Here is an 8,967-nt window from a genome sequence, read left to right as displayed (position 1 = left end):
ACCCCTTGACCCTGAGATTGAGCGGACCCTTCGAAAAACTAGAAAGGAGCAAAGACTTCGAAAACAACTAGAAAAGCAAAAAGAGAGAGAAGGTGAAATCAGTCCTGAAAGTGAGGTAGAGAGTACGAGTACATCAATGGCAGATATTCCACCTCGTGATCCGGTTGATCCACCTGCTGTTAACGGTAATATGAGGGATCATGCGAGAAATGATGAATTCAACCATATCCAGATGGCAGACAACAGAGACGTGGCAATGCGAGAATATGTCGCCACGGCTTTTCAGAACTTTGATTCAGGGATAGTCAACCCTATTCCAGCCCACGCAAACTTTGAGCTTAAACCAATGATGTTCCAAATGTTGCAGACAATTGGACATTTTGGAGGGCAGGAACATGAGGATCCACATGATCATCTGAAATCATTCATTCAAATTGCAAATGCATTTCGATTACCTGGTATAACAGACGATGCTCTGAGACTAACACTTTTTCCATTTTCTTTGAAGGACCAAGCTAGAGCATGGCTCAATGCATTTCCACCGGGATCCATCACCACATGGGGGTCGTCAGTGGAGAAGTTCTTAACAAAATTCTTCCCACCTACTCGCCACGCTGATATTAGAGAGGAGATCATCTCCTTTAGACAGTATGATCGTGAACCTGTTCACGAGGCGTGGGAGAGATTTAAAGAACTAATCAGGAAATGTCCGAACCATGGCTTGCCGGCATGCATCCAGATAGAACATTTCTTTAGAGGCTTAGATCATCCTACTAAGATGATGCTAAACAATGCTGCCAACGAAGCCTTTACAAAGAAGACATTCAACGAGATAGTTGACATCCTAAATGACTTAGCTTCACACAACGAACTATGGTGTTCGCAAAGATCTAGGGCAGCACCAAAGAAGCAAGATCCAGCTGGAGTTTTGGCTCTGGACATTGCGACCTCGATGCAAAAAGAGATGGTTACAATGAACCAGAGGCTGAAAGAGATGGCATTGGGAATAAAAAATCCATTAGCCACGCCGATACAACCTGTGCAGTCGGATTATTGCACTCCTGCCCCTGTTTGCCAAGTCAACGATCTCATTTGTTCATTTTGCAGTGAAAACCATATTTATGATAATTGTCCACATAACCCTGCTTCTGTTTTTTATGTAGGACATGGGAACAATAGGAACTTTAACCCATATTCGAACACCTACAACCCAGGTTGGAGGCACCACCCTAATTTCTCATGGGGAGGACAAGGAGGTTCGAGCGGTTTTAATCAAGGGCAGAGCCAACAGAACAAGCAGCCCTATGTTCCACCTACACAGCAATACATCCCACCACCGCAACAGCAGTACAATCAGAGAACACAGACTCCACCAGTTCAAAATAACAACTCAAATCTTGAGAATATGATGAAGGAGTACATGGCCCGAACCGACGCAGTGATACAATCCCAAGCGGCATCAATGAGAAATTTCGAGACCCAATTGGGACAGCTCGCCAATGAATTGAAGAATAGACCACAAGGTTCTTTTCCAGGCCATACTGAATTACCAAAACGAGAAGGGAAAGAACAGTGCAAAGCTGTCACCCTCAGGAGTGGACTGGCATATGATGGACCAACAATGCCAACAACAGATGTACAGATTCCGTCCACTGAACCAATTGTAAAGATACCAGAAAATCCAACAACACCAGAAAAAGAAAATATTAGAAAAGGTAATGAGGACACCCCGAGTGTTCCTCCACAGGTACAGCCTTCTTTTACCCCTACTCCCCCGTTTCCACAAAGATTAGTAAAGAAAAATAATGATTCCCAGTTTAGAAAATTTTTAGATATTTTAAAACAACTGCATATAAATATACCATTAGTAGATGCTCTAGAACAGATGCCAAATTATGCTAAGTTTTTGAAAGATATAGTTTCTAGGAAGAAAAAAATAGGCGAGCATGAACTGGTAGCCATGACAAAATGTAGTAGTGAAGCTGTAGGCAGCCCGCTACCCATGAAATGTAATGATCCTGGCAGTTTTACCATTCCATGTTCCATAGGAGGAAAAAACTTAGGTAGGGCATTATGTGATCTAGGCGCTAGCATTAATCTTATGCCATTATCAGTTTTCAAATCTTTAGGCATAGGAGAAGCTAGACCTACTACGGTTACCCTCCAACTAGCAGATAGATCTATCATAAGACCTGAGGGAAAGATAGAAGATGTTTTAGTCCAGGTGGACAAATTCATTTTCCCTGCGGACTTTATCATTCTAGATTGCGAGGCAGACTTAGACGTTCCCATTATTTTGGGAAGACCATTTCTAGCCACTGGGGATACAGTTTTTAATGTAAGGAAGGGAGAAATTACAATGAGGGTAAATAATGAAGAAGTTAAATTTAACGTTCTAGATGCCATGAAATTACCAGGAGACTTTGAAGAGTGCTCTGCTATAAATAGCTTGAATCCTATTATGTTTGATGAGTTTTATGACTTATTAGTTACAGAGATTGAAGAAGAGCTTGATAAGATAGCAGAAGGACCAGAAGATGTGGCTAATCCTATTGAAAAAATACAAAAAGAAGAATGCAAGTCGTTACTTCCGTCCATAGTGGAACCACCCACGTTGGAGCAGAAGCCATTGCCGTCGCATTTGAAATATGCGTATCTAGGGGATAACGACACTTTACCAGTTATTATAGCTTCCAATTTATCACCTACTAATGAATATTCTTTATTGCAGATTTTGGAGAAGCACAAAAAGGCCATTGGATGGACGATAGCAGATATCCGAGGGATAAGCCCGGCCTTTTGCATGCACAAAATTCTATTGGAAGAAGATGCTAAGAACTCTATTGAGAGTCAAAGGCGGTTGAACCCGAAGATGAAAGAGGTTGTAAGGAAAGAAATTCTCAAATGGCTTGACGCCGGTGTTATATACCCAATATCCGACAGCAGCTGGGTAAGCCCAGTACAGTGTGTACCAAAGAAAGGGGGTATAACCGTGGTGGCCAACGAGGAGAATGAGCTCATCTCAACCCGAACTGTGAGCGGGTGGAGAGTTTGCATTGATTATCGCAAACTCAACAAGGTAACAAAGAAAGACCATTTTCCTCTCCCGTTTATTGACCAGATGCTCGACCGTCTGGCAGGTAAGGATTTCTATTGTTTTTAGATGGATATTCGGGTTATAATCAAATTACTATTGCTCCAGAAGACCAGGAGAAGACAACATTTACGTGTCCGTATGGTACGTTCGCTTTTAGGCGAATGCCCTTTGGACTATGCAATGCACCCGCGACTTTTCAGAGGTGTATGATGGCCATCTTCTCTGACATGGTAGAAAATATTCTAGAAGTTTTTATGGATGACTTTTCTGTTTTTGGAAATTCTTTTGACGCATGTTTAGTTAATTTAGAGAGAGTATTGGAGAGATGTGAACAAACAAACCTAGTCCTAAATTGGGAGAAGTGTCATTTCATGGTACAAGAGGGTATTGTTTTGGGTCACAAAATTTCCAAGCAAGGAATAGAGGTAGACCACGCTAAGATAGACATCATTTCAAAGCTACCTCCTCCTACAAATGTCAAAGGGATTAGAAGTTTTTTAGGGCATGGGGGATTTTACCGCCGCTTTATAAAAGACTTTGCTAAAATTTCTAAACCCTTGTGTCAATTGTTAGAACATGATAGACCATTTGTTTTTGATGATGACTGTTTAAAATCATTTGAAATGTTGAAAGTTGCTCTAAGTTCAGCTCCTATAATTATCGAACCTAATTGGGATTTACCTTTTGAGCTCATGTGTGATGCCAGTGATTATGCAATAGGAGCTATGTTAGGACAACGTAAAAACAAGATCTTGCATCCTGTGTATTATGCTAGTAAGACTCTGACCGGTGCACAACTCAATTACACTACTACTGAAAAGGAACTGTTAGTAGTTGTGTTCGCCTTTGATAAGTTTAGGTCTTACTTGATAGGCACAAAAGTCATTGTTTTTACTGACCATTCTGCTTTAAAATATTTATTTGCTAAAAAAGATGCTAAACCACGTTTGATACGGTGGATTTTGTTACTTCAAGAGTTTGATATTGAAGTTAGGGACAGGAAGGGTACTGAAAACCAAGTTGCTGATCACCTGTCTAGATTGGAATCCCCGCTCTGTGACGATGGAACTGTTATACGTGAACAGTTTATTGACGAGCAACTCTTGCGAGTTGATTCAGTTCCGTGGTATGCCGATATAGCAAATTATTTGGTAAGTCGAATAGTTCCTTATGAGTTCAACAAGCAACAGGTAAAGAAATTTTAAATGAAGTTCGATGTTATCGTTGGGATGAGCCTTTTTTATATAAGCTAGGACCTGACAATATCTTACGCAGGTGTGTCGCAGAAGAAGAGCACGAGGCGATATTAGACGCTTGTCATATGTCTCCATATGGAGGACATTTTGCAGGACACAAAACCGCAGCCAAAGTTTTGCAAAGTGGGTTCTTTTGGCCCACTCTGTTCAAAGATGCACATAAGTTTGCCCAGGTTTGTGACAAATGCCAACGGACAGGTAATATATCTAAACGCCACGAAATGCCTCAAACCCCGATCCTGGAGATTGAAATATTTGATGTGTGGGTATAGATTTTATGGGTCCATTTCCATCTTCTAATGGTAAGCTTTATATATTGTTAGCAGTAGATTATGTTTCGAAATGGATAGAAGCCATTGCAACTGCTACCAATGATTCCAAAGTTGTCATTCGTTTTCTGCAAAAGCACATTTTTACGCGTTATGGAACCCCGCGTTGTCTGATAAGCGATGGGGGGGCTCATTTTGTGAATAGGTCTATGCAAAAGTTGCTGACTAAATACAATGTGCGTCATAGGGTTGCAACAGCATATCATCCTCAGTCGAATGGGTTAGCCGAAATATCTAATAGGGAGATAAAAAACATTTTAGAAAAAACTGTAAATCTTAACCGTAGGGATTGGTCTTTTAAGCTTGATGATTCACTTTGGGCATATAGGACAGCATTTAAGACTCCCCTCGGCATGTCCCCCTATAGGCTAGTTTTTGGAAAAGCATGTCATTTGCCTCTTGAGCTAGAATATAAAGCATTTTGGGCTACTAAGAAATTAAATTTTGATTTGTTGGCTGCAGGTGAAGCGAAGAAGTTACAATTGTTGGAATTAGAAGAACACAGGCACTTTTCTTATGAGAATGCTAAGTTGTTTAAGGAAAAAACTAAACAATGGCATGATAGGCGTTTTCGGCCGAACAATCTTCAAGAAGGTGATCTGGTTCTGTTATTCAACTCTAGGTTGAAACTTTTCCCTGGAAAACTTAAGTCTAGATGGTCTGGTCCCTTTCAAATTTTTAAAGTCTACCCATATGGGGCAGTGGATCTAGTTGACTCTAAAGGAAATGTTTTTAAAGTAAATGGGCAGAGACTTAAGCCGTATTTTGGAGAACCAGTGGATAGAGGAAAAACCTCTATTCAACTTTCAGGTCAATAAATGTTTGCGAAAAATGTTTTTCCTTCTTATCCGTTTGGAAAGAACAAAAGTAAAGGAAGGAAATTTTTGTATCTTACATTCTTTTTTTGTCTAATTATAAAAAGTTTTGCTTATTAAGAATGTTTTTGGAAAACGTTGAAAAACAAAAAGAAAGAATGAAAGAAAAAAAAAAAAAAAAAAAAACATTGAAAAAATTTTACGCAGGCGCCTGGCGCCTGCCCTTTGCGAAAATAAATCACGCAGGCGCCTGGTGCCTGCCCTGTTTTCCAGCAGTTCGAGTTTCGTTTTCCTTCACGGTTTGGGTTTTAATTTTCGATAGCATGGGCTTTATTTTGGGTCAAACATTAATCCTCTATGATTTAGCTTTAAGAACTTCTCTTCAAACTCAAAATTTTGTTTCCCTAATCCTATTTTGTATTCAAATTTGTTTTCTTTTCCTTTTAGGTTTAGGAAAACTTGGTTGAACTTAAATGTCAATCCCTTTCCATTTAGGATTTAGTTTGGGGAAAGCTTTAAATAGACCCATTGCCTAAGCTTTACAACTCCACCAAAACCCACACAACTCTCTTCTTCCCCTTGTTTTTTTTCGGCAAAAACCCACTCCCTTCATCACCCTTGTTTTCGATTTTCAGCCACCACCAAAGAGAAGAAGAAATTTCCAGCATTTGCTTACATCTATGGCTTCTTCTTCTCAACATACTTCACTTCCTACCTCTTCCACTCAAGCTCCAAATGCCACAAGCATTCCTTTTTCACCATTGGAGAACTTCCAACACCACATGGGTTCAGATTCTAGGCTAGCTGCTGTTAGGGGAGGAAACCCACTTCAAACATTTGAATGTCCTCCATCCCAAGCTCCTACACAACATCCTATAATGAGCCCACATGGTTATGTTAATTTTCAGCAACTACCCACCTTTAATATACCTCAAAACAGTGAGTTTAGGGCTGAAAATCCTCAACAACTTCCTCCAATGATCAATCCGGGTATGTACCAACCGTTTATGTTTAACCCGGTTCCTTCCTATCATTTTCCCTTGTCTCAAATGCAAATTCCAGCTAGTGTTCATCCTTATGGAATGCCAAACCCATCTACTCTATTTCCTAGCCTTCCACCTTATTATGGAATGGGTCATTGGGTACCTCCACATAATTATGGGATGATTTCACCTAGAGTTTCCCCCCACCTCAACTTCCATTCCTAGAAAGAGGACCTCAAGCACCCCAATTGAACCCTAACATATCGAGTACTTTCAACATGGGACAACTAAAACCCTTAGAGCCTCCTAGGATGCCAACCCAACCAATATGCCAATGGATGCAGGAGATGAGCATGGAGGAGAGCAAGAGAAGAGCCATAGCCATAGGCTAGAGCCCGGGGTTTCGATAGGGCAAAAAAGGAAGGGCAAGGAGGTGATGATAGACCCAGAAATTGAGGAAGATGGGAGTAGTAGGCGTCTGACGCCTAAGGATTCATCTATGGAGAATAGGGACGAGGAGCAGTTTTATTCATCTCCATTGATTATTACACCGGAAGATGGTAATGATGATTTTCTACTGGTTTCACGAGGACATTGTTCAAATATGCCAGAAACAGAGGATACCGAGAACGAAGTGGTGAGAACAGATACTCAGGAACCTTCCCCATTGGATACACCTACAGAAGGAGCATTTTGTAGTCACCAAGAGTTGCCTACTGGGGCAACTGGATCTACTCCATTGGCAACGGATGAGTATGTCACACCGATGGCCACTCTACCAGGGGTAAGGGATGCTCACACTATTCCTTCTAATACAGTTAACCCGCTTGGGTGTGATACAGGTAGATCCAAGGTTGGGGAGAATAGTACTCAAGAACCTACCAGCGAAGAAGATCCTGAGGACACGCAGACGATAAGGAAATGTTTCAATACAAGAGGCGGGAGAAAAAGAGTTCAAAACGACGTGCAGTTCAGGCTAAGAAGCCAACAGTGCCCGTGAATGAACCTAAAACGAGAGCTGCGAAAGCTAAAGCAGCTGAAGCTAAGAAGAAGGTAGTGGCACCTGGGCCAGTTGATACAATTGAACTAGACTTGTCTGAGGGAGAGGAGGTCGAGACGAAATGGAACGCAGCAAATTTAGCCACTCGAAATTCATTAATGAAATCCCGTAAGATTATGACAGAATTGGGATTTGATCTCACCCTAGGAGATGTGCCTGATGATTGGAGGGAGACCGCCAGAGACAAAGAATGGAGACCACTCATTCAGCCCATACAATGTGAGGCTTTGGAGTTAGTCAGAGAATTCTATGCTGCAGTCCATCCCCAGTCACATATAGCCATAGTGCGCGGGAAGGAAATACGGTTTGATGCCACTCAGATCAACTACACCTTCAACATTGAGAATATCAGAGATGCTGTGGGCAATAAGATGTTAGTAACTCCGACTCTGGAACAGCTTGATGAGGCTCTAGAATGTGTTGGGAAGCCCTCTGCCACTTGGGATTTGACTACTCATGGCAAGGTACGACTAAAACCCGAGGATATTTCCCTAGCTGCTGCAGGATGGTTATACATAGTCAAAAACAGAATTCTGCCAACGGAGCATGATGAGCATGTCACTCAGGATAGGGCATTGCTGGTTTATGCCATGCTAAAGGGCATAGATGTGAATTATGGAGAATTGATCAATACCAGTATCCATGAGTGTGCCCACCGGACACGTGGTAAGCTTTATCACCCACGTTTGGTCACTTCTTTATGCTTGCGACAAGGTGTACAGCTCCCTGAGGATCAAATTAATAGAGATGCCCCAATTGTGGAGGAGAAGAATATTCGGCGTATTATCGCCCATGCGTTACAAAGAAGGGAAGGTACTGGGATGTCTCCTACATCGGAGATCCGTCGTCTTCGAGAGGAGAACCACCAGCTGCGAAATCAGGTTCGAGAAGTCGTGCAACATATCTACAACTTAAGGGCTTCATTGGATTTTGCGGTTTTACCTTCATGGCCTCCAGCGCTAGCTGCTATCCTTGGTCATCCATCTCCCAGTGCTGACACTGATCCTAGTCCACAACCTCCGACTTCATGATGGGAGGTTCCTTCTTTGCAATTTTTGTGTTTTCTTCTTTTGGTTAATGACGTAGTTTGCATATTCTAGCATTACTACGCATGTTTTTTTTGTATTGATTATGTTTCGAGCTCAGTTGAAGCATGAATAAATTAGTATCGTTTATCTTCTGATCACTTAAAGTATGCCTTCACTTAACCTTAGTTTAGCTTTTCACATGCCTATTTTGAAGCATCTGTGCTGTGCATGTGATTTCATGTCGATGATGATGATAAGAGATTGTTGAGTTTTCTGTTCTATGCCTGACTAAGCTTGGAGCTATTTCCTTTGTTTATGTGATAAACTCATTTTCTTTTATGTCTTTTTGATCTTTACAAACTTTAAGCTTTTTCTTTGCCCCTATATAGGAAGTCCTTG

General features: G+C 41.4%; 1 non-coding gene across 1 annotated transcript; it reads right to left on the bottom strand.

Moving 5' to 3' along the window:
* Positions 1–616: 616 nt before the first annotated feature.
* On the bottom strand, positions 617–723 carry LOC148213204 (small nucleolar RNA R71). The gene has a single exon (XR_015793056.1). It is a non-coding gene; the product is annotated as a small nucleolar RNA R71 (small nucleolar RNA).
* Positions 724–8,967: the final 8,244 nt, after the last annotated feature.

Source organism: Momordica charantia (genome assembly GCF_013281855.1).
Source record: "Momordica charantia cultivar OHB3-1 chromosome 1 unlocalized genomic scaffold, Mcharantia_2.0 BLBB01000001.1, whole genome shotgun sequence".
In the NCBI taxonomy this organism is placed as follows: Eukaryota; Viridiplantae; Streptophyta; class Magnoliopsida; order Cucurbitales; family Cucurbitaceae; genus Momordica; species Momordica charantia.
Note: the sequence above shows the minus strand (reverse complement) of the source record. Positions and strands in the feature narration are given on the sequence as shown.